The 23,506-nt window shown below is 44.4% G+C and overlaps 1 protein-coding gene across 2 annotated transcripts in view; it reads left to right on the top strand.

Annotated features, from left to right (window-relative positions):
* IQGAP1 (IQ motif containing GTPase activating protein 1) overlaps positions 1 to 23,506 on the top strand; it is a 179,056-nt gene that overhangs the window by 20,029 nt on the left and 135,521 nt on the right. The window contains exons 1-2 of one of the 2 annotated variants that reach the window (XM_037910039.2): positions 22,079 to 22,084; positions 22,603 to 22,607. The exons of the other annotated variant lie outside the window; for it this stretch is intronic. The gene's annotated coding sequence lies outside the window, so the exon portion shown is untranslated. Of the gene's footprint in view, positions 1 to 22,078; positions 22,085 to 22,602; positions 22,608 to 23,506 lie in introns of those variants that run through there. 2 annotated transcript variants of the gene reach the window in all.

A 23,506-nucleotide genomic window follows, 5' to 3' on the forward strand; every position in this document is an offset into this window, starting at 1 on the left:
ATGGACTATAAGGTGGATAGAAAGCTGGCTAGATTGTCGGGCTCAACGGGTAGTGATCAATGGCTCCATGTCTAGTTGGATCCGATACCAAGTGGAGTGCCCCAAGGGTCGGTCCTGGGGCTGGTTTTGTTCAATATCTTCATAAATGATCTGGAGGATGGTGTGGATTACACCCTCAGCAAATTTGCAGATGGCACTAAACTGGGAGGAGAGGTAGATACGCTGGAGGGTAGGGATTGGATACAGAGGGCCCTAGTCAAATTAGAGGATTGGGCCAAAAGAAATCTGATGAAGTTCAACAAGGACAAGTGCAGAGTCCTGCACTTAGGACGGAAGAATCCCATGCACCCCTACAGACTAGGGACCGAATGGTTCGGCAGCAGTTCTGCAGAAAAGGACCTAGGGGTTACAGTGGACGAGAAGCTGGATATGAGTCAACAGTGTGCCCTTGTTACCAAGAAAGCCAATGGCATTTTGGGCTGTATAAGTAGGGGCATTGCCAGCAGATGGAGGGATGTGATTAGTTCCCCTCTATTCGACATTGGTGAGGCCTCATCTGGAGTACTGTGTCCAGTTTTGGGCCCCACACTACAAGAAGGATGTGGAAAAATTGGAAAACGTTCAGCGGAGGGCAACAAAAATGATTAGGGGACTGGAACACATGACTTATGAGGAGAGGCTGAGGGAACTGGGATTGTTTAGTCTGCAGAAGAGAAGAATGAGGGGGGATTTGATAGCTGCTTTCAACTACCTGAAAGGGGGTTCCAAAGAGTGTGGATCTAGACTGTTCTCAGTGGTAGCAGATGACAGAACAAGGAGTAATGGTCTCAAGTTGCAGTGGGGGATGTTTAGGTTGGATATTAGGAAAATCTTTTTCACTAGGAGGGTGGTGAAACACTGGAATGCGTTACCTAGGGAGGTGGTGGAATCTCCTTCCTTAGAAGTTTTTAAGGTCAGGCTTGACAAAGCCCTGGTTGGGATGATTTAGTTGGGGATTGTTCCTGCTTTGAGCAGGGGGTTGGACTAGATGACTCCTGAGGTCCCTTCCAACCCTGATATTCTATGATTGATTCTGTGATTCACCATTACATATATGTGTGACGGGTTGGGACCCCCATTCTGGGATGCCATCTGATGTACTGGGATTTCACTGAGGCAGCCTGCTCCACTAGTCTGGGCTCCCTGTTTTCCTGAATCAGACTCTCTGGCCTCTGGCAGCGCGCGCACACAGGTAGGGACGCACCAGCTGTGGAATCGCACAGAGTCTGCGAACAGCTGTCTATGGGAAGATTCAGGTAGGAAATTGCCTAGCACTCAAGTGCAGCTCCCCTCTAGAAAGTACGCCCAAAATAATGTTGTCTTGCTCTGTAGAGAAATCTGTACAAAGTAAGCTCATCAATTCACCCCCTCTCTTAATGTGGAGGAAGATATGCAGAACTTCTTGGCTCCCCCCAGTTATAAATTGCACAAACTGGGTTATGTTATAAACAAGAAATAAGTTTATTAACTATAAAAGGTAAATTTTAAATGATTATAAGGGATAGCAAATAGAACAAAGCAGATTACTGAGCAAATAAAACAGAACATGCAAACTAAGCTTGGTTCACTAAAGAAACAGTTTACAACATGTAATTTTTCACCCTAAATGTTGACTTAGGCAGGATGCAGAGTTTCTGTAGCTTAGAGTTCCAGTTATTTCTCTTTACAGACTAGACTCCTCTGTCTCAGTCTGGACTAGGCCCCTGCCTTTCCCTCAGCTTAGTTTGTTTGTCTCTTCAGGTACTTTTTAACAGTCTTTCTTCTTGGGTGGGAAGGCAGTGAAGGGAGAGTCCTAATGGCCTTGCCTCCCAGCCTTAAATAGAATTTACATAAGGCGGGAAGTCTTAGTTTCCAGTGGAAAAGTGTCAGCAGTGTCCAAGATGATATTTTGCATCAGGTGATATTATCACCTGACCTTGCAGTGTTGAAGCAACCATGAAACCAGGTTTATTTGCAATGTCAATAGAAAGGAACTCCAGGAAGATGAGAGATCCACATCTTTAAAGACTCATTGTCTTTTTCTAATGACTCATCAAGGCTGATTGCTTACTGTCTGGTGGGTGTTTCCCAAGTATACACACAGTTATAATTGTTACATAATTAATATTCCTAACTCCAGATACAGAAATGATATATGCATACAAATTGGATAAGCACATTAAGTAAATCATAACCTTTCCAGTGATATCTCCCATGACCCATCTTGCATAAAACATATCTTAGTTATGCCATATTCATATCATAACCATATTTCTATGAAGAATATGGGGTGTAACGTCACAATATGCACCTGGTATTGCAGCCCGAATCCCAGCCTGGTGCAGAGGGGGGGCCCCAAAAGGGGGTGGTGGTGGTTGGAGAGGGAGCTCATCCAGGACTCACCCTGCAGCAGCAGCTTCTGTCCCACAGGGCCCATCTGCTCCGGGGGTTGCAACCTGGTGCGGGGGGTCACAGCACCACTCAGATTTGGCCCGGTGGTCGGTCCTCCCCCCCCCCCCCAAAAAAAAATAAAAATAAAAAAAATGGAAGAGTGGCTGAGCCAAATTAGAGTGAATGGTGTTGACACCTGGCTCAAGGGGTTGCAGCACCACTTAAATTTGGTCTCGCTGTCTCTCCGTCATGATAGAGGGATGGCCATGCTGAACCTGAGTGGTGCTGCGACTCGTGCACCAGGTCACAACACCTGGAGTGGGGAGCTGGGTCCAGTCCCATGAAACAGGAGCTGCTGCTACAGGATGAATGTGGGTTGAGCTCACTCTCCAAACCTCCCCTGGGGCCTCTCCTCTACACTAGACTGTGGGAAGTGTATCTTTGCCTAGGCAGAGTCCAGTGATGGTAACTCCGGCCCTGGACGTGATGACCCATCTAGAACTTCTCACGACCCACTGTGTGAGGAACATTGATCTACATCAGTGGTTCTCAACCAAGGGGTACATCAGCTCATCTAGATGTACGTCTAGTTTTACAACAAACTACATAAAAAGCACTAGCGACATTGGTACAATTTAAAATTTTGTACAAAATGTTATACTGCTCTATTGTCTATACACTGAAATTAAGTACAATATTTATATTCCAATTTATTTTACAATTATATGGGAAAAATGAGAAAGTAAGCATATTTTCAGTAAGAGTGTGCTGTGACACTGTTGTATTTTATTTCTGATTTTTTAAGTAAGTAGTTTTTAAGTCAGGTGAACCTTGGGGGTACATGAGACAGATCAGACTCCTGAAAGGGGTACAGTAGTGTGGAGAGGTTGAGAGACACTGTTCTGTATCCTTACATTATTAAAGATGTGAGTCATTCATTCCCCTTAAATTTGTGGTGTTCTTTGAGTGATGGACCCTATTGTAGTCCACTGAGGGTTACACATGCGCACCATGAGCCCAGAGTCGGAGAATTTGAAAGTAGTGTCCATTGATTCGTGCATGTGCCCTGGCTTGCCTTGTGCTTTTGTCTGAGGCATTAAAGGGTGCAGTGGACTGACCACATCTCCAGTTCCTTGTTACTGCCACATGGTCCAGATTGGAACTTCCAGTGTCCTTATCTGTGGAAAAAAAAAATCATTTATAGCACTTTTACCAGTTTTATATTCAACTGGGATTGTTTAGTCTGCGGAAGAGAAGAATGAGGGGGGATTTGATAGCTGCTTTCAACTACCTGAAAGGGGGTTCTGAAGAGGATGGATCTAGACTGTTCTCAGTGGTAGCAGATGACAGAACAAGGAGTAATGGTCTCAAGTTGCAGTGGGGGAGGTTTAGGTTGGATATTAGGAAAAAATTTTTCACTAGGAGGGTAGTGAAACACTGGAATGCGTTACCTGGGGAAGTGGTGGAATCTTCTTCCTTAGATATTTTTAAGGTCAGGCTTGACAAAGCCCTGGCTGGGATGATTTAGTTGGGGATTGTTCCTGCTTTGAGCAGAGGGTTGGACTAGATGACCTCCTGAGGTCCCTTCCAACCCTGATATTCTATGATTCTATGATCTTAGTTTTCAGTGTTAATAGTTTTAGATAGACTTTGGGGTTTTCACTCCCCCCTGCCCACATACAGGTACTGGACTATGCCCACAACTCTGGATTTTAAACTCTGCCTACCGCCCATGATCGTTCTCTCTCAGCAATAACCACTAATGCTGCCTCTATTGCCTGGGAGAAACTCACACTGTGGCCAGGTGCAATATTTGCCAGTACTTACTCAGCCACATCCAAGAAGGCTGGACATTTCGCCTTCGTACGCATCTCATGGAGCTCACCATGAGACCGCACTTGGACCCAGGCCAGGGAATCCCCTCGTACATTGGCCTGATTCAGTGAGGAGTGCGCCTACCACAATTATGTCTGATGGCAGTGTCAGCAGAACCACCCCCGCAGAATCCATGGCGAGACCTAGTTGGGAGATAAGGAAGCACTTCTATAAGCAGGGGACTAAGTCTTCCTCCAACTCAAAGAAGATGGACACTCCCTCCACCAGCTCATCCAAAGGGGGTGAGTACGTTCCAAGTTCCACGTGTATGAAAAAAAGACCCATAAACAATCGGATTCAGTGGTTCTGGGCGACAAACTGTCAGAACTACCATCTCCAGCACTTTATGGGGTGCTGGACTGTCCTGTATCAGGAAAGACTTCAGCACCGATACCAGTGCCTGGGAAAGAGAAAGTGCCTCTTATGCCAGGGAGATCTGGAGCCGTGACTGCACATCAGGATGTCTTCGACTTGCTGGATCCAGAATCTCCTCCTCTGTCGGGTCCATCTGTGACATTCTCCAGATGTACAATCTGGATTGTTGAATAGCTGTGTCCCCTCAATTTTCCAAACTAGAGTGCCCTTTACACGGCTTGCTGTAGGAACATCCACTCCTGCCCTGTTCTCACATGGCCTCTAGCCTGAAAAATCACTCTCGGCTATGGTACATGAATACGCTGCCAGCCACTCATGAATTGTATTGCAGAGTGACACCAGCAAATTCCCAGTCCCAGCCTTGTCTCCCAGAAATGTGTGTCTTGTAGTGCCCAGCACTCTACTGATAAATGCAAGCTCATAGAAAGTCTCTGTCATTTCATCAAAGGAAAATAATATGCACAGACCCTGTTATCTCAAGTGAAGATTCCCAAACTCTTCAATCCAAACATACATGGGTTTAGATAAAACAAGGTTATTAACTACAGACAGATTTGAAGTGATTACAAGTGATGAGGCATAAAAGTCAGAATTGGTTACAAAGAAAATAAAAGGATAAAATGCAAGCTAATACCTTACTTAACAAGCTAAGTGAAGTTAAAAGCCAAAACGTTTTTCTCACCATAAGCTTACAGTAGTCCATACAGGCTGAAAAGCCTCCTAGCCAGAACCCTTCACCCCCCCGCCCCCCAGTTCAACACTGCTTCTTTTGTCTTTCAAGTATTGTAGCTGCTGTGAGTATAAATGGGAAGAGAGAGGGGTGTGTGTCCGTCCTATATTCTTATACCATTCTCCCCTCTTTGAGGATTATCTCCAGGTGGGGTTCAGGTGACAGCCAGTCTGTTTACATGGAACTTCCAGCTGTTTCACTGTCAATATGTAAAGTTTTTGCTCACACCCTTCTTCCTGCCACAGAATGGCTGCTTAACTATTATGGGTGATAGCCCATAACAGTTGATCTGATTATGCTGTTACCTGGCCAGGGCATCAAGGTGTCTTTTGTCTCTGAAAAACTGTTTGGGCCAGCTTTTCTAACTCTGGAGCATTGTACAGTAGACTCCTATAACTTTGCATACAGTGTTGATACACATATTTTACCAGGATACTAATGTTCAGCAGATTGAGTATGCAAATGATACCTCACAAGGCATGCTTTGTACAAAATTTATAATAGTGTTGTAAAAGTGATGAACATAATGGTATAGACTGTCACACCCTCCACTTCCAGAGAGATCAGATCCCCACCCCGGGATGTGCTTATGATACATGGTCCCTCATCCGTTGCGCCTATGCTCTACACTCTCCTGTCGGCTCCATCAGTATCTCCAGTTGAACCAGAGTCCACCTTTTGCTCTTCTGATGAGTTGGAACCAGGGGAAGAACTGCCCTTACCATACCACTCCTAAGCACCATCCATGGTAACAACTGCTTCCTCAGCCACTGGTAACCCATGCTGTGGGAACCCCCACAACCTCTAGTGAATCAGGCCTATTGGCCATATTGGGATCCATGCAGATTGGGCAGGCATAATATTCCCCCCCCCCGCCCCCCCCCCCTTGGAGCCCACCCGATTTGTGAGAGAACAGTCACCTGCTTCCCCCTTGAGGGATCATTCCAGCTGGCCCACAAATTTGATGGTGGAGGAAAAACTTTATAGCCCAGTCCCAGTGGTTCTGCTGTAACTGGCAAGATTCCCGTCCTCCTCACCAGATGAGGTGGTGGCTGCATCATTCCCTTTCCCACCGAATGACTTCAGACAATTCCAGAAGCTTTTGCGGAGAGTTGCAGGGGAAGTCCAAATTACATTAGAAGAGATCCAAGACTCCTAGCCTAAGCTTCTGGATATTCTTCACACCTCAGGACCAGCAAGAATATCATTACCAATTAATGAAGCCAGCCGGGAGAGTGTGGCATATCCCTGCCACATGCACGTCTACCCTAAAGGAGTGGAGAAGCGCTACTGTGTTCCGGTCAAAGGGTCTGAATTCCTTTTCTCCCATCTAGCACTGAATTCCTTAGTAGTCCAGGCTGCTACAGAAAGGGCAAAACAGCAATACCCTTGATCTACACCTGCTGATAAGGAAGGGAAATGTCTAGATCTTTTAGGACAGAAAGTCTTCTCTTCCTTCAGCTTACAATTCAGGATAGTAAATTATCAGGCATTGTTGGCTAAATATGACTTCCTGAATTATAGTAAATTCAAGGAATTTGCTGATAGCCTTCCATAAAAAGATCATAGTTGCTTTCAGGCCCTTGTTGATAAATGGAAGCTCGTCACCAGAACTGTCTTCCAATCTGTAGTAGATGCAGAGGATACCTTCTCCAGGGCCATGGCTACAGCTGTAGTCATGCGAGGAGGGTTTTGGCTCCATTCTTCTGGTTTATAATACCATTGAGGACCTTCCTTTTGATGAATCCCATCTTTCTGCCCAGAAGACAGATGAATCATTACATACACTAAAGGACTCCAGTGGTACCCTTTGCTCATTGGGCATATACGCTCTGGTCCTGAAACGAAAATTCCATCGTCAGCCCATCCACCCAATTTTGCAGGTCTCCTCAATACTATCCACAGAGACCTTATGAACCCTCACATTAACATCAAAAGACTCCAAAGTCTTGCTTTCATGGGTCCCCTTCGCAGGAGTCAACGTCCTGGATTCAACCTCAAGTCAAGAGGTATTTTTGACATGAGCCCGAGAGCCACCACCCACTCAGCTGACCACCTCATGATCCTTCTACTCCCTTTGGGGGTTCTTTAGTGCTTTTTTCCCCATGCTTGGAGCGTGATAATGGACAAATGGGTGTTTGAATGTCATCCACCATAGCTATATGATTGCATTTGTCACGCTACCTCCTCCAAAAAAAAATCCTCTCCATCCCCCTTCTGGGACCACTCTCACAACAGTATATTCATGCAAGAGGTACACTCCTTATTGCAATGGGGAGCAATAGAACATGTTCCTCCAGAATATCAAGTAACGGGATTCTACTCAACTTACTTCCTGAGACCCAAGAAGAGGGGCGGATGCAGACTAATCCTCCATTTATGGCACTCAATCACTTCATACACAAACTCAAGTTTCGCACAGTAACGTTAGCAGTGATAATTCCATCCTTAGAGAAAGGCACTTGGTTCATGGCTCTCAATATGAAGGACTGTTACTTCCACGTCGATATCCACCCTGCCCACAGATGTTTTCTAAGATTTGCAGTGGACACCGACCATTTCCAATACAGCGTGCTCCCCTTCAGGATAGCTACCGCTCCAAGTCTTCACCAAAGTCTTTTCCATAGTAGCGGCTCATGTTAGGCGTTATGGCCTCCTTGGGTTTCCATATCTCGGTGACTGGTTCCTAGCTGCCAGATCCAGACAAGAAGCCCACACATCAACCTCAGCCTCCTTTCTTCCCTAGGTGTTGGTGTCAACATTGAAAATCGATCCTCGACCCCACCCAAATCTCTGGACTTCATCCGGACTACCATGAACTCTGTCACAGCATGAGCTTACTTGCCTACGGATAGATTTACGACAATGAACAACATCATAACTTGCGTCATGAGCAACCCTTATGTACCGACCAGGACTTGCCTGTCCCTCCTTGCCTACAGGGCTTCACACACCTGTGTGACCTCCTTTTCATGACTCCACGTCTGCTATCTTCAGACATGGCTCCACTCCGTTTACTTACCAAACCATGACTCTATGGACTTCATGCTGTCCCTGCCAAGGTGCTGTCATCCCTGCGATGGTGGACAGACCCACATTATGTATGCATGGGAATTCCCTTTCTTCCCTCCTTCCTAGACAAGATGATCATCACAGATGCATCCCTGTTAGGCTGGGGAGCCCATATGGACAGCCACATGACACAAGGAATGTGGACACCCCAGGAATCCAGGATGCACATAAATATACTGGAGTTCCGAGCTGTAAGAAGGGCATGTGAATCCTTTCTTCCATTCATTTGTTCCCATCACATCCTCCTCATGTCAGACAGCACTACCGCTGTTTTCTATAATAACAGAGAAGGGGGAACAAAATGTGCTGCTGTATGCGCAGAGGTGGTCAATCTCTGGAACTGGTTCATCTATCACCCTGGGATTCCGAATAGAATCGTGGACTCGCTCAGCAGACACTTTGCGATTGACCATGAGTGGGAACTTTATGATTCGTGGTACACGACATCTTGGCACAATGGGGACCCCGACTAGAGACCTATTCACTTCGCAAATGAACAGCAAATGCTCCACGTACTGCCCTCGGCCATCTTTCCAAGGGCAATGCTCTCCTATTCTCCTGGTCAGATCAACTCAACTATGACTTCCCTCCAGTACTACTGCTGCCTGGAGTACTGCACAAGATCCGACAAGACAGAGTGACGGTCATTCTGATTGCCTCCTACTGGCCAAGATAGTTTTGGTTTCCCAATCTCCTCTGCATGTCATCCTCTCCACTGATTCTCATCCCAAATTTCCTCGATCTGCTGACCCAGTAGAACGGCAAGATCAGGCATACCAATCCACAGACGCTCCATCTCAGTGTGTGGTATTTGGATGGACATCTGCTTTAGAACAGATGTGCTCGTTGGCTATACAAGACATTCTCTCCAGCAGCAGGAAGGACTCCACTGGGCAATGCAATGGATCCAAGTGGAGATGTTTCTTGTCTTGGACACAACAGAAAGGGGTTTTACCAGAAACAGCGGGAATTTTCCTCGTCCTGGACTATATCCTGTTCTTAAAGTCATTGGGTCTTGCCCTCAGCTCTTTGAAATCCTATGAATGAATATGGCACAAAAAGGAGCCCAGCAAATCCGGTGACCTTTTTCCTGGACTCCTTTGGCCATCAACTTCAGACTCCTCATTCTCTAGGGCATGTGTACTCTATTATTATTATTATTTAATATTTATATTGCACTACTGACTAGAAGCTAATCAGTTGGGGCTGAATCAGTGTTAGGTACTGTACTAACATATAATAAATCTTTCTCTGCTCCAAAGTGCTTACATGATGCATAACCTCAGAGTGCACAAAATTGTCAAGTGCATGTAAACATTAAACTTTTAAAAATTCATACTTCGAGTGGCATATTGAATGAGGGCCTGGGCTGGGTGAGGTAAGGAGCTAAGTGATTATGGCATTTATGCACAGAGCGGCAGAAATGTGCTTGCACGTATGTTCAGAAAAGGAATAGCATACTTAGTGCAGATTTCACAACACTCAGAACTAGGGTGTTTCTAAACCAGATTTTTTCAAATGCTGTTAAGCACTTGTTCTCCTTGAAGATTAAATTCATGGACATGTCGTTTTTAAAACAATCTGGTATTGAATTATGGTAGTAATTCAGGGAATCAAGGGAGCGTCTTGTCCAAGACTGCGGATTCCTGTATGTGCAGCAATGGTCCCCTGCCACAGTGACGACAGAGTGGCACTGGAAAGTTACCCTTAATGGGGCAAGAAACAAAGCAGCTCTGCCAAAGAATCTGTGGCAACGGATTTCCCAGTATCTCCATGAGAGTTTCCTGGAGATCTGAGGCAGATTCCCATGAAGTGAGGGAGTCAATCAACACCCTGTTCTGCCGCTCAGACTAGGCATGTGGTGGTATGCGCATCATACAGACACAAGCCTGCTTTCTGCAACCCTGCTGCCCCCAACAACTCGCTTCAGCGATTCCCAGAATCAAAGCCATATATCAAGGGCCTCCTCTCCTGTTTGCACTATGCCAAGTTCTGACAGCTGAGACTGGCTAGCCTCCTGCAGGGTAGAGAAGAGCTCAGGGCTGCATGCATCTCTGAACTCTGAGTCGTACTCTGCCTCTGGGTTCTCGTCCAAGATTTCCTCCTCCTGGCGCGGTCCACTGTCGACTGGCACACGAGCCACCGAAGTATCCACAGTAGCCTTCGCGGTGGAGGTAGGGTCGCTACCGAGTATTGCATCCAGCTCTTTGTGGAACCAGCAGCTCGTGGGCACAGCACCAGAGTGACGGTTTGCCTCCCACGCCTTGTGGTAGGCATTTCGCAGCTCCTTCACTTTGACCCTGCACTGCAGTGTGTCCTGGTCATGGTCCCTTTCTGTCATGCATTGTGTAATCTGTCCGTAGGTATCCTAATTCCTACGGCTGGAGTGAAGCTGGGACTGGACAACCTCCTCTCCCCAAATGCTGACGAGGTCCAGCAGCTCGGCATTGCGCCAAGCGGGGGATCGCCTGGTGCGTGGAGCAGGCATGGTCACCTGGAATGATGTGTGGAGACCACTGCCTGTGTCACCAAGCAAACAGGAAGGGGCCTTTCAAAATTCCCAAGGAATTTAAGGGGTGGGGATGACGGTTGGTCACCTTAGGGCAGGGCAGTAGAGTTCAAACCGATGATCAGAAAGGCGAGAACAGGCATTGTGGGACACCTCCCGGAGGCCAGTCACAGCGCTGTAATCACCACAACGTCTACGTTGGCACCGCAGCGCTGTAGCTGTGGCACAGAAAGCTGTACGCCTCTCATTGGGATGGGGGTGTGTTTGTTTTTTTTTATTTATAGTGCTGCAACTGCGCAGTTTCTGTGCACTAAGTGGCTTGGCATTGTGTACACCTCAGGAGTTACAATGCAGAAAGCTGCTTTACTGCACAGAAACTTGCCAGTGTAGACAAGGCCTTAGTTTATGTCTACGCTTAAAAAGCTACACTGGCATAGCTATGCTGTTGTAGTGCTTCAGTGTAGACACTCCCTCCACGGACAGAGGGGTTCTCCTATCAGAGTGGGTAATCCACCCTCCCGAAAGGTGGTAGCTAGGTCAAAGGAAGAATTCTTCTGTCAACCTAGTTCTGTCTACATTGGGACTTAGGTAGTCTTAACAATGCCTCTTGCGTCTGGATTTTTCACACCCCTGAACAATATAATTAAACCAACATAAATTTCTAGACCAGGCCTGTCTCTTTCCTTCTTTAAACTGACCCAAGGACTTTCAAATTCTGTATGCCAGGTGACTAATAAATTATTACCTTATTTTTTAAAAGGCTTCCTGGTGTCACTTCAAATACTTAACGAGAGCAGTGTGCCCTAAAGGGGTATGGGATGCCCTAAAGGGGTATGGGTTTCCCACAGGAATCTGGCGTTACTGGATTTGCTGCAGGTAGCCATGGAGAGAGAGGGGGATCACTCGGGCGAAGGCCCAGTTTCATACATTCCAAGGCTAGAAGGGACCATTGTGACCATCTAGTCTGACCTGTTGTATAGCACAGGCCATAGAACTGCCCCAAAATAATTTCTAGAGCATAGCTTTTAGAAAAACATGCAATCTTGATTTAAAAATTGTCAGTGATGGAGAATCCTCCACAACCTTTGGTAAATTTTTCCAATAGTTAATTTCTTTAACAGAGAGACTACTTATGCCTTATTCCCAGTCTGAACTTATTTAGCTTCCATTTCCAGCTATTGGATCATGCTGTACCTTTCTGTGCTAGACTGAAGAGCTCATTATTAAATATTTGTTCTCCATAGAGGTACTTATAGACTGTCATCAAGTAACCCCTTAAAGTTCTCTTCGTTAAGCTACATAGGTTAAGCTCTTAGAGTCTATCTATACATCAAGTTTTCTAATCCTTTAATCGTTCTCATGGCTCTTCTTTGAACCCTCTCTAATTTATCAACATCTTTCTTGAATTCTGGGCAGCAGAACTGGACGCCATATTCTAGCCGCAGTCACACCACTGCCAAATACAGAGGTAAAATAACCTCTCTGTTCCTACTCATGGACATTTGGGATGGGGTGTACCTACCCTGCACTAGCTCCGAGAGGGTTAACTGTGCTTTGCAGGCTGAGGAAGCCCTGGCCCTCTGACTCTGCTGGGCATGCTCAGCCTGGAGGCAGAGTATAAAAGGAAGCAGCCCAACTCAGTCTGGGCAGGCTGCTGAAGGGGGAGAACGCAGATGGCAGGCTCTTTCCAGGGAGCGGCTACAAGCCCCAACTACAGAGCAATGGCACGCAGAGCTCCAGATGGACTCCAGGCTACCTGATGAGCCCGGAGAAGAGACTGCGCCGGCAGGAGCTGTGCCACTTGAAGACTCCAGAGACCCGTGGGAGCTGTGGAGCATCGCTGAGGGAGAAAGGGTACCAAGCAGCCTAGGGGACTTAGACTTTTCTCCAGTGAGTGAACCGGGAAACCAGTCAGTGTGTTTCAGGAGGATCCCTGCTGACTCAGTGGTGAGGAGCCCTACTATCGCCTGGGCTGGGACTCGGAGGAGCAGGGAGGTCCTGAGTCCCCCTATCCTGGGCGCCACACACCCCTAGGTGGCACATCACTTCTCCAATGAGCCAATAGGCCACACGGTACCCCAGAAGTGGGCGCCCTTATTGACTCTGGCCATTAGGCCGCGCGGCCGTGAGTGGAAGGGTCGCTTTAACTCCAGCCATTAGGCCACGCTGCCCTGTAAGGAAGGGCCGCTTTATTGACTCCGGCCACCAGGCTATACTGCTATGTTTTATAGTCAGGGTCACGAACACAGGACCTAACTGGCTGCTACAGTTTTTTCCCCTTCTTCTCACCATATGTGACCCAGCACACGGGACGAGTGTACCTACCCAGCGACAGCGTCATTTGGGGGACAGACGGGGTGGGGGTTTTACCTGCCCCAAAATGCAAGCCTTGGACAGGTATGGAATTTGCCCCTCCACGCATGGCCCCATTGGCCTGACTGGCGCTGCCCCCCAAACATAGAAGTCAAACTACTCCTATGCTCCTACTCAAGATTCCCCTGTTTATACATCCCAGGATTGCATAAGGTCTTTTGGGCATAGCATCATATTGGGAGCTCATGTTCAGCTGATTATCCACTATCATGGCAGTTCCCAAAAGTTTTGTCTGCATGACTCCATTTTCACATGTACTGCTTTCTGCATCCCCAGACAGTGCGGGAGGCACCATTTAAAAATGGCATCCTCCACTTTCATGCACTGTGTGTGCAGTCACCCCACATGGAGGAATCTATTTTACTTTACAAAATAGCATCCTCTGCATAGCATGACCTTGCACATACGTGGTGTGTGAGGTCATGCTGCCTGAACGGTGCCATTTTGTAGAACAAAATAGTGTCCTCCATGTGGGGTGACTCGCATGTGAGGTCACGATGTGCAGGGACTGCCATTTTGTCAAATGGTGTCCTCTGAATGCTCAGGATTGCTACAATCCCGTCTGCTGACTGAGTGACCCTAATTGGGAACGATTACTCTACGACCATCTCTGCTTCCCAAGGTTGAGTCCGCCATACTGCAAATATGGCCTACATCCTTTGTTCCTAAATGTATACCTTTACATTTAGATCTATTAAAATACATATTTTTTGCTTTCACTCAGTTTACCAAGCAATCCAGATCATTCTGAATTCGTGACCTGTCCTCATCATTATTTACCACTCACCCAATTTTTGTGTCCTCTGCAAACTTTCAGTGCTGATTTTGTTTTCTTCCAGGACATTGATAAAAATGTTAAATAGCATAGGGCCAAGAGCTGATTCTTGTGGGACCCCACTAGAAACACACCCACTTCATGATGATTCCCCATCTACAATTAAGTTTTGAGACCTATCAGTTAGCTATGGAACGGTGGAGGTCATGGGCCTGCCCCTGTGGAACTGTGCAGACCTTTGGGGTTCAGCACATCGAAGGGATCATTCCCAAGAGACTGGTTACAGAATGGGCATAGACCAGACCCTGTGAATCTGTGATATGGAGTGACCCAGATTTCAGAGCATTTTTGGTGAGCAGGGTTATTGATGGAAGCCATTCCGTGTTTTTTGCAACTAGAGACTGGTTAATTTTAAGAGTATTCATATCATTGGCTTTTCTATGCCATTATCTTTAAATTTTAAAAGTCCAGAACCTTTAGACATCTGATAATTCCTGTATCTGATTTCTAACCCTAAACTCCATTTTCCCCACACATAGTACTTATCTTGACTACAGTTTAGCCTGAGTTGGCAACAGTGGTGAACATGACATGACTAGGCAGTTGTTATGGGGTTATCCTACATGTTTGTAGGATTATCTTTATATACAAAGAGTCCAAATGTCATGCATGTAAATAGTTGAGGAAAATCTAGAAGCCAGTGTTTGGGTAAATAGGAAGACAGAATTCCTTTCTGACTCCTGGAAGGACCATTCTTGCTAGGTCAATATGAAGATGTCCTGATAGTGAGGCTTACTGATTCTGCTGAGTAAGCAGGATTCCATTTTCTGTTACCATCAGTTGTTGGATGAATGAGGTATTGTCTAATTCCCATCAGCTCAGCTGGAGCTTTGTGTCAGCTCCTGTTTAGACTTCCGCAGATGTTTCTCTCCAGCTTCCTTTTCTGTTTCATTGATGACCTCATGCAATTGGCTGGGAGTAACAGTTTGGACTGGAAATATCTTGGAATGTGCATATAGAACTGTATTGAGCAGTGGGTGAAGGATGGGGGAGGATTGGAATAGAGTACCACCATCTTTTCCTTGTTCTGAATGACTCATTGGAAAGAGTAATGAAAAGCAGAAAGGGAACTGAGGAGTAGCAGCTGCTTGCACTGAATTAAATTTAGAGTAGCATTTGTTTTGTTTGGTTTTGGTTTTTATGGTGGTATGGATGGGGCATGTGGCAGAACATGGAACTCAGTGAAAAGGGAGAGGAACTATACACACTGAGTAGCAAACTTTGTCCAGGTCTGTCAGATTTACCATACTGATTCTTGACTTTCAGGCTCTATTAAGCTTTTGTGGTACTTTGTATGATAAACTTAACTATGGTGCTGAGAGATTATATGCTAATTGTGCTCTACTTGTTCCACCTTGCCTTCTGAGTAACCAGTTGAGCCAATCCTGCCTCTTTCTAATGGTCAGTGATTAAGGCAATTAGCTGTTACAATAAGATGCTTTTGTTGTTTAGAAGGTGTTGAATGTATAATAGTTCTATTTCCAAGAATTATAGGCTTAAAATTTGTTAGAAATTTTCTCCCTGCCTCTGGGGCGGCATTTTTGGCAAACACAGCACACATGGTAGAGTTGATGCTAGGAAGGGAAAGCGTCAAGTTCATATTCACCAACTGTTGGCACAGGCAGTGGGACTACAAAGAAGGCATTTAATAAATATTTTTAAAGGAGAAAATGAAGTTGGATCTGAGGAGAGACATGCTTTAGTTCAACCATAAGTTGTAAGGGTAGATACCTGAATCACTGGGTGAAATCTGTGGCCAGTGTTATGCAGGAGGTCAGACTAGATGATCATAATGGTTCCTCTTGGCCTCAATCTATGAATTATAGAAGTCCATATGGCAGGTAATGAGACCCTTTCAGGGTTTTTCTGCTTTGTACATTGTTTTCTTCTTAATTAATTGTGAAGTTAACAGGTTATGCTTATATCAGAACTCCATGAAAATTCTGTCTACTTGTCTGAGACAGTAGCTCTCTTCCTCTCTCCTGCCCAAAGATTTTTGCTGGGACTCTCAAGTGCCTTCCCATTCTGTCTCCTTTTTTGTATCTTCTGAGCTGGTGTTTCAGTATTTTGTTTGGTGCAGTAGTTTAGACGTATGCTCTGAGAGCTGTATTTATGTTAAAAAAACAACAAAAAGTTTGGGTCTTGGCACCTCCCCTAGGATTCCTGTGCTGCTGTTTGATCAAGTATGGGTACAGGGCAGGCAGTTATCTGTTGAGAATTGCCTCTTCAGATCAGATGTATGCATCTACTGTGAGTCCCATGCCAAGTGAAATAAAGACAGTTGGGACTATGGTCTATTATAGAATTTAGCACAGATTGTTCAGATCCGCAGAAAGCCTTTACTGCTTTCTACATAGTTCTGGGACCCATCCCATAGGGTTGAAGTAGTGCTTCCAAAAGAAGTAGATGGTTGTGGTACACATAGGTACCAATGATGTAGAGAAAGGTAGAACAGAGGTCCTGCAAGCTAAATATAGGCTGCAAGATAAGAGATTTAAAGTCCACGACCTCCATGGTAGCATTCTCTGAAATTCTTCCAGTTTCACGTGCTCCCTGCCAGTTAGACAGGCAGAATTCCAGAGTCTTAATGCATGGATGAGACAATGGTGTTGGGAGGAGGGATTTAGGTTTATTAGGAACTGGGAAACCTTTTGGGAAAGGAGCAACTTATACAGGAAGGACAGGCTCTACCATAAATGGAAATGGAAACAGATTGCTGGCATGTACAATTAAAAAGGTTGTAGGGGAGTTTTTAAACTAAAGGCTGGGGAGAGCTGACAGGTGTGGAGGAGCACATGTTTCAGACGGAGACATCCCTTAGGGGAGGATTTATTAAAGGGGATGCTCTATATCGTAGTAAAGATGAGAGGATAGAAGTTAATAAAGTACAGGTCAGAGCTGAAAAGAAACAGTCAAGCGAAAAAGAGTCCCATTGAATTACATCACATGAAGGCAGACACCTAAATACTGACAGATTTTATAAGTGCTTGTATACATATGCTAGAAGTCTAAATACTAAGATAGATGAACTTAATTGCCTGGTATTAGACAGCTATTGCCAGGACTATACTGGCTGGTGTTCCTCAATTTGCATGTGGTAGCCTGGCATTGCACTCTGTAGGACCAAAATGAATATGCTCTAGGAATTATTTTGGGGAAGTTCTGTGGCGTATATACCTCTATACAGGAGTTAAGACTAGATGATCACAATGGTCCTTTCTGGCTTTTGAATCTATGAATGTCTAATAATGTTTGAAATACTGGATTTTGGAGCTGGTTCTTGGTGCTGGACACTAGATGAGATTGAGGGAAGTGCATTGATATAAATTTAACTAGGATATTTCCACTAGCATGGGCAGACCTGGTGGAGAAGCAGGGAAAGACAGTTTTTCAAGGAGAGAGAAGAAACCGCTTTCTATCTCTTTGTATTTTGTTAGGTAGAATGTGTGGTTATTCAAAGTCTCACTCCTGCATGGCTTGTCATTTTTAGTTTGAATTGAGTTGCTGGTTATTGGTTACTCCTGGATCAGTTTTGGCTTCTGGTTGACAGTTTCATTGTGATCTTTCAGCTTGGGAGATTTTCTCCTGCAAATGAATTGGTGCCAGATTCTCACTGGAGTTTCTGTTGCTGCAGCTGTGCGTTTCAGATGCTGCGCAAAGCTGTGCAGCAGGAGAAAGCTAGAATTAGTTACCTATTGACAGGAAGTCATTTTGAAGCAAAGATTCTCACCATTTTCTCATTTCCTCACCAGGGTGCTGTCTTTGATTCCTTTACGAGAGGCCTGTTTTTGGTTTCAGTTTTGGTAGTAGGTTCAGGTTTGTTTGGAGCTCTCCTATCCCAAAACACCCTTCTTAGCTGTGTGTATGGGAAACCTCATTCTCCTGCCTTTTGCCTTCCCTCCAGATTACTAGAAGAGGAAAAGACAAACTCTTCTCTGTCCCTACTTCCCAACCCCCTCTGTCTCAATTTTACATTCTAAATAAAGGCTTTAGAGAGACCATTAGATTCTGGAGAAGTGGGTGAGTTTCAGCAGCTAGAAAGGGAGTCTGGGCTTGTTGTTTTTCATAGATTTTAAGACTAGAAGAAACCATTATGATCATCCAACCTGACTTTCTGTATAACACAGTCAACAAACTTTCACCAAGTGATTTCTGCATTGAGCTCATAACTTCTGGGAAGAGTGATTTAAATCAAGGTAATTTTAAATAATTTAAAACAGTTAAAATGATTTAAATCATGTTGGGGCTTTGTAAAACTAATTAAAAATTTGTGCTATTGCAACTCTATTAAAATTTTAATTAAATTGTCATGCCTGTTTTAAAATGCCACTCATTTGAATTTTACAAAATTGCTATAGACATAAAAGAAAATTAAGGCCGTGATCCTGCACACATTTAAGCGAGTATACAACTTTACTTACATGAATAATCCCCTGGACCTTGACTTAAATTTGGTTAATGATACTGGCCTCCTTTGTAAAGCTCTTTGAGATCTATTGATGAAAAGCACTTTGTAAGAACTAAGTATTAAAGTTAAGCATATCCATAAGTGTTTGTAGCATCAAGGTCTAAAATTGTGTTTTTTAAGAAAAACATTTCAAAACAATTTCTTCAATGTTAACGTATATATAAACACAGGACACAATTGTCAAAGCCTATATTTAGGTACCTAAGGGTGGGATTTTCAAAAGCTCATAAAGTGACTTAGGAGCACAAGTCCCATCAGCATCAAATTGGAAATCCCGATAGAAGTATTTCAGGTTTTTTGACTTGTATGGATATTCAGTCTGTGGGAAGGTGGTGTTGGTTGCAAATGTAGCCTGGGCTATCTGCAATTTTGTGTTTTGGTGTGTGTTCTCATAGGATGTTAATGAGACTCTAGACTTGTTTTCTAGCATAGATCAAACAGTTTAATGGGACTAAATCAGGGGGCCCAGATAATCTTCATCCAAGAATATTAAAGGAATTGGTACATGAAATTGCAAGCTCATTAGCAAGAATTTTTAATGAATCTGTAAACTCAGGGGTTGTACCGTATGATTGGAGAATTGCTAACATAGTTCCTATTTTTAAGAAAGGGAAAAAAAAGTGATCCGGGTAATTATAGGCCTGTTAGTTTGACATCTGTAGTATGCAAGGTCTTGGAAAAAATTTTGAAGGAGAAGGTAGTTAAGGACATTGAAGTCAATGGTAAATGGGACAAAATACAACATGGTTTTACAAAAGGTAGATCGTGCCAAACCAACCTGATCTCCTTCTTTGAGAAAGTAACAGATTTTTTAGACAAAGGAAACGCAGTGGATCTAATTTACCTAGATTTTAGTAAGGCATTTGATACCGTGCCACATGGGGAATTATTAGTTAAATTGGATAAGATGGGGATCAATAGGAAAATTGAAAGGTGGATAAGGAATTGGTTAAAAGGGAGACTACAACGGGTCTTACTGAAAGGTGAACTGTCAGGCTGGAGGGAGGTTACCAGTGGAGTTCCTCAAGGATCGGTTTTGGGACCAATCTTATTTAATCCTTTTATTACTGCCCTCGGCACAAAAAGTGGGAGTGTGCTAATAAAGTTTGTGGATGGTACAAAGCTGGGAGGTATTGCCAATTTAGAGAAGGACAGGGATACCCTATAGGAGGATCTGGATGACCTTGTAAACTGGAGTAATAGTAATAGGATGAAATTTAATAATGAGAAGTGTAAGGTCATGCATTTAGGGATTAATAACAAGAATTTTAGTTATAAGCTAGGGACGCATCAATTAGAAGTAACGGAAGAGGAAAAGGACCTTGGAGTATTGGTTGATCATAGGATGACTATGAGCCGCCAATGTGATATGGCTGTGAAAAAAGCTAATGCGGTCTTGGGATGCATCAGGAGAGGTATTTCCAGTAGGGATAAGGAGGTTTTAGTACCGTTATACAAGGCACTGGTGAGACCTCACCTGGAATACTGTGTGCAGTTCTGGTCTCCCATGTTTAAGAAGGATGAATTCAAACTGGAACAGGTGCAGAGAAGGGCTACTAGGATGATCCGAGGAATGGAAAACTTGTCTTATGAAAGGAGACTCAAGGAGCTTAGCTTGTTTAGCTTAACTAAAAGAAGGTTGAGGGGAGATATGATTGCTCTCTATAAATATATCAGAGGGATAAATACTGGAGAGGGAGAGGAATTATTTAAGCTCAGTACCAATGTGGACACAAGAACAAATGGATATAAACTGGCCACCAGGAAATTTAGACTAGAAATTAGACGAAGGTTTCTAACCATCAGAGGAGTGAAGTTTTGGAATAGCCTTCCAAGGGAAGCAATGGGGGCAAAAGATCTATCTGGCTTTAAGATTAAACTCGATAAGTTTATGGAGGAGATGGTATGATGGGATAACATGGTTTTGGTAATTAAATATTCATGGTAAATAGGCCCAATGGCCTGTGATGGGATATTAGATGGGGTGGGATCTGAGTTACCCAGGAAAGAATTTTCTGTAGTATCTGGCTGATGAATCTTGCCCATATGCTCAGGGTTTAGCTGATCGCCATATTTGGGGTCGGGAAGGAATTTTCCTCCAGGGCAGATTGGAAGAGGCCCTGGAGGTTTTTCGCCTTCCTCTGTAGCATGGGGCATGGGTCACTTGCTGGAGGATTCTCTGCTCCTTGAAGTCTTTAAACTACAATTTGAGGACTTCAATAGCACAGATATAGGTGTGAGGTTTTTTGCAGGAGTGGTGGGTGAGAGGTGTAGTCTGCGTTGTGCAGGAGGTCAGACTAGGTGATCATAATGGTCCCTTCTGACCTAAATATCTATGAATCTATGAACACTTTAAATGTGAAATTTAGCAGGAAAAATCTCTGCAAAATCTGAAATTCTGGTAACAGGAAATTAAAGAAACCAGAGCAAACCATCCACTTCATTAGTTGAAGACAGAAAAATAGAAAGAAAGTAAAGAACTAACATGTAAATTAAAAAATCTGATTTAAATAATATATATTTGGAGCATTGCCAGCAAATCGAGGGAGTGATTATTCCCCTCTATTCGGCACTGGTGGGGCCACATCTGGAGTATTGCATCCAGTTTTGGGCCCCCACTACAGAAGGGATGTGGACAAATTGGAGAGAGTCCAGCGGAGGGCAACGGAAATGATCGGGGGCTGGGGCACATGACTTATGAGGGGAGGTTGAGGGAACTGGGCTTGTTTAGTCTGCAGAAGAGAAGAGTAAGGGGGGAATTTAAAAGCAGCCTTCAACTACCTGAAGGGGGGTTCCAAAGAGGATGGAGCTCGGCAGTTCTCAGTGGTGGCAGATAACAGAACAAGGGACAGTGGTCTCAAGTTGCAGTGGGGGAGGTCTAGTTTGGATATTAGGAAACCATTATTTCGCTAGGAGGGTGGTGAAGCACTGGAATGGGTTCCCTAGGGAGGTGGTGGAACCTCCATCCTTAGAGGTTTTTAAGGTCCAGCTTGACAAAGCCCTGACTGGGATGATTAGTTGGTGTTGGTCCTTCTTTGAGCAGGGGGTTGGACTAGATGACCTCCTGAGGTCTCTTCCAACCCTAATCTTCTATGATTCTATATTTGTATTCAACCTGGGGAGGGCATTCTGTGCATAGTGGTAGCATAGAGCTAATTGTGGGAAAAGCAGATGAACAGGATATTGAGGAGGGCATCATTGGTGGAGCAGAGAGGTGAGAAAATGATGCAATAGAAGAAAAGGCTGGTTAAGTTTTTCATGGGCTTGAAGGTGAATTGAAGAGGTATATGTTGGGGACAAGGAGTGACTTGTGCGTTGGAGAGGCCAAGGAAGAGGAGGTTATAGTCATCAAGACAATATGGTGAGGTCCTGAATGAGAATTTTAGGTGACTGGACAGATAGCAAATGTCTTATCTTAAAGATGTTTTGGAGGAAGCAGTATCAGAAATTAGACATGGCCGGAATGTGCAGTGTGGAGGAGAGAGAGGATGTTGATGTTGTCAACAATGATAGGAAATGTGGGGAGTGGGAAAGTTTTGGAGGGAAGATGTGGGGCTTGCTCTTGACCATACCAAATTTGAAACTGATGGAGAGGCTTCCAGGAACAGATGTGGGATTGGATTGAGGGAGGCAGTTCAGTAGTGGAAAGGATAGCTTTAAGTGTCAATACTTTAAAGATGGTAGTTGAAACCATGCAAAGAGATCTAGATCAAAGAAAAGGTGCAGAAAGAGAGAGAGAGAGAAGAGCAGACTGAAGACAAAGCTCTGTGGGACCCTTACAGAACATGGTAGAGGGAAAGAGGAGGATCCATTGAAAGATGCTGAAGAAATGACCAGAAAGGTAGAAGGAGGACCAGTGCTGTGTTTTAAAGCTGAAGGAGAACAGTATTTTGAGAAGGAAAGTATTACTGGTCATGTTTAAGGCAGAAGAAGGGTTGAGAAGGATGAGGATGGAGAAGAGGCTCTGAGATATGGCCAGAATGAGATAGTTAGAGACTTCAATGCATGTGTTTAAGTGGAGTAGAAAGGGTGGAAGCTGGACTAACAGGGATCCAGGGTGGAATTGGGGGAAAAGAGTTCAAGGTAATTGATGTGAACAATTGTATATGGCAGTGCTGAAGGAAGAGTGAACAGATTTGTAATGGAGGACATCTGCATTACCATGCACAGACTTTCTCCAGACGCAACCAGCAGCATAAGAACAGGAGTGGAGAAACAGGAAGTGAACCCGAGCTGGAGGTTTCTGAGGGACAGACTTTTTGCACCGGAGGAGAGAGGGCAAAGGAGTTGAGAGTGAAGTGAAAGGACTAAGCATTGTGTAATTATTTAAATAGTGTTCATTTCAAGGTCTGTTCTTTGAGCCAGATGTTCCTGTATTGTTATCAGGAGTGATTCATGCTTATTTCATTAAGGAAAATTATATGCTGCACATGCTAGGTACCTTGTTTTCAGTTGCTTTGAATGTGTCCATTTTAACAGACTGTCTCAGATGTGTACAATGACTGTTCCTATACATATTAAGTTTGAAAATCATGCTGGTTTTGAGTTTTTGATACAGAAAAGTACAATTACCTTTTTTCCCCCAAAAAAGTGAGAAAAATGTATTTCATACTTCACTAATTCAGAAGCCTGAACTAATTTTGTTTAAACTTTCCTAAGGTTCACCTGTGGACGGAGAGTGGCATGAGAAATTTCAGGCCAAAAGTAGGGGTTTAGTGCTGTAATAGTAATATTTCACTGTAGTGTAGCTAGTGGAAGAGTAAATAGGGAACTTCCATCTCTGTGGTAGTCTTACAATCATGTTGCTTTCCGGCTCTACAATGTGGTTTCTTTTTTCCAATTGTGCCATCTTTCTACCTA

Source organism: Chelonia mydas, chromosome 10 (assembly GCF_015237465.2).
Source record: "Chelonia mydas isolate rCheMyd1 chromosome 10, rCheMyd1.pri.v2, whole genome shotgun sequence".
In the NCBI taxonomy this organism is placed as follows: domain Eukaryota; kingdom Metazoa; phylum Chordata; order Testudines; family Cheloniidae; genus Chelonia; species Chelonia mydas.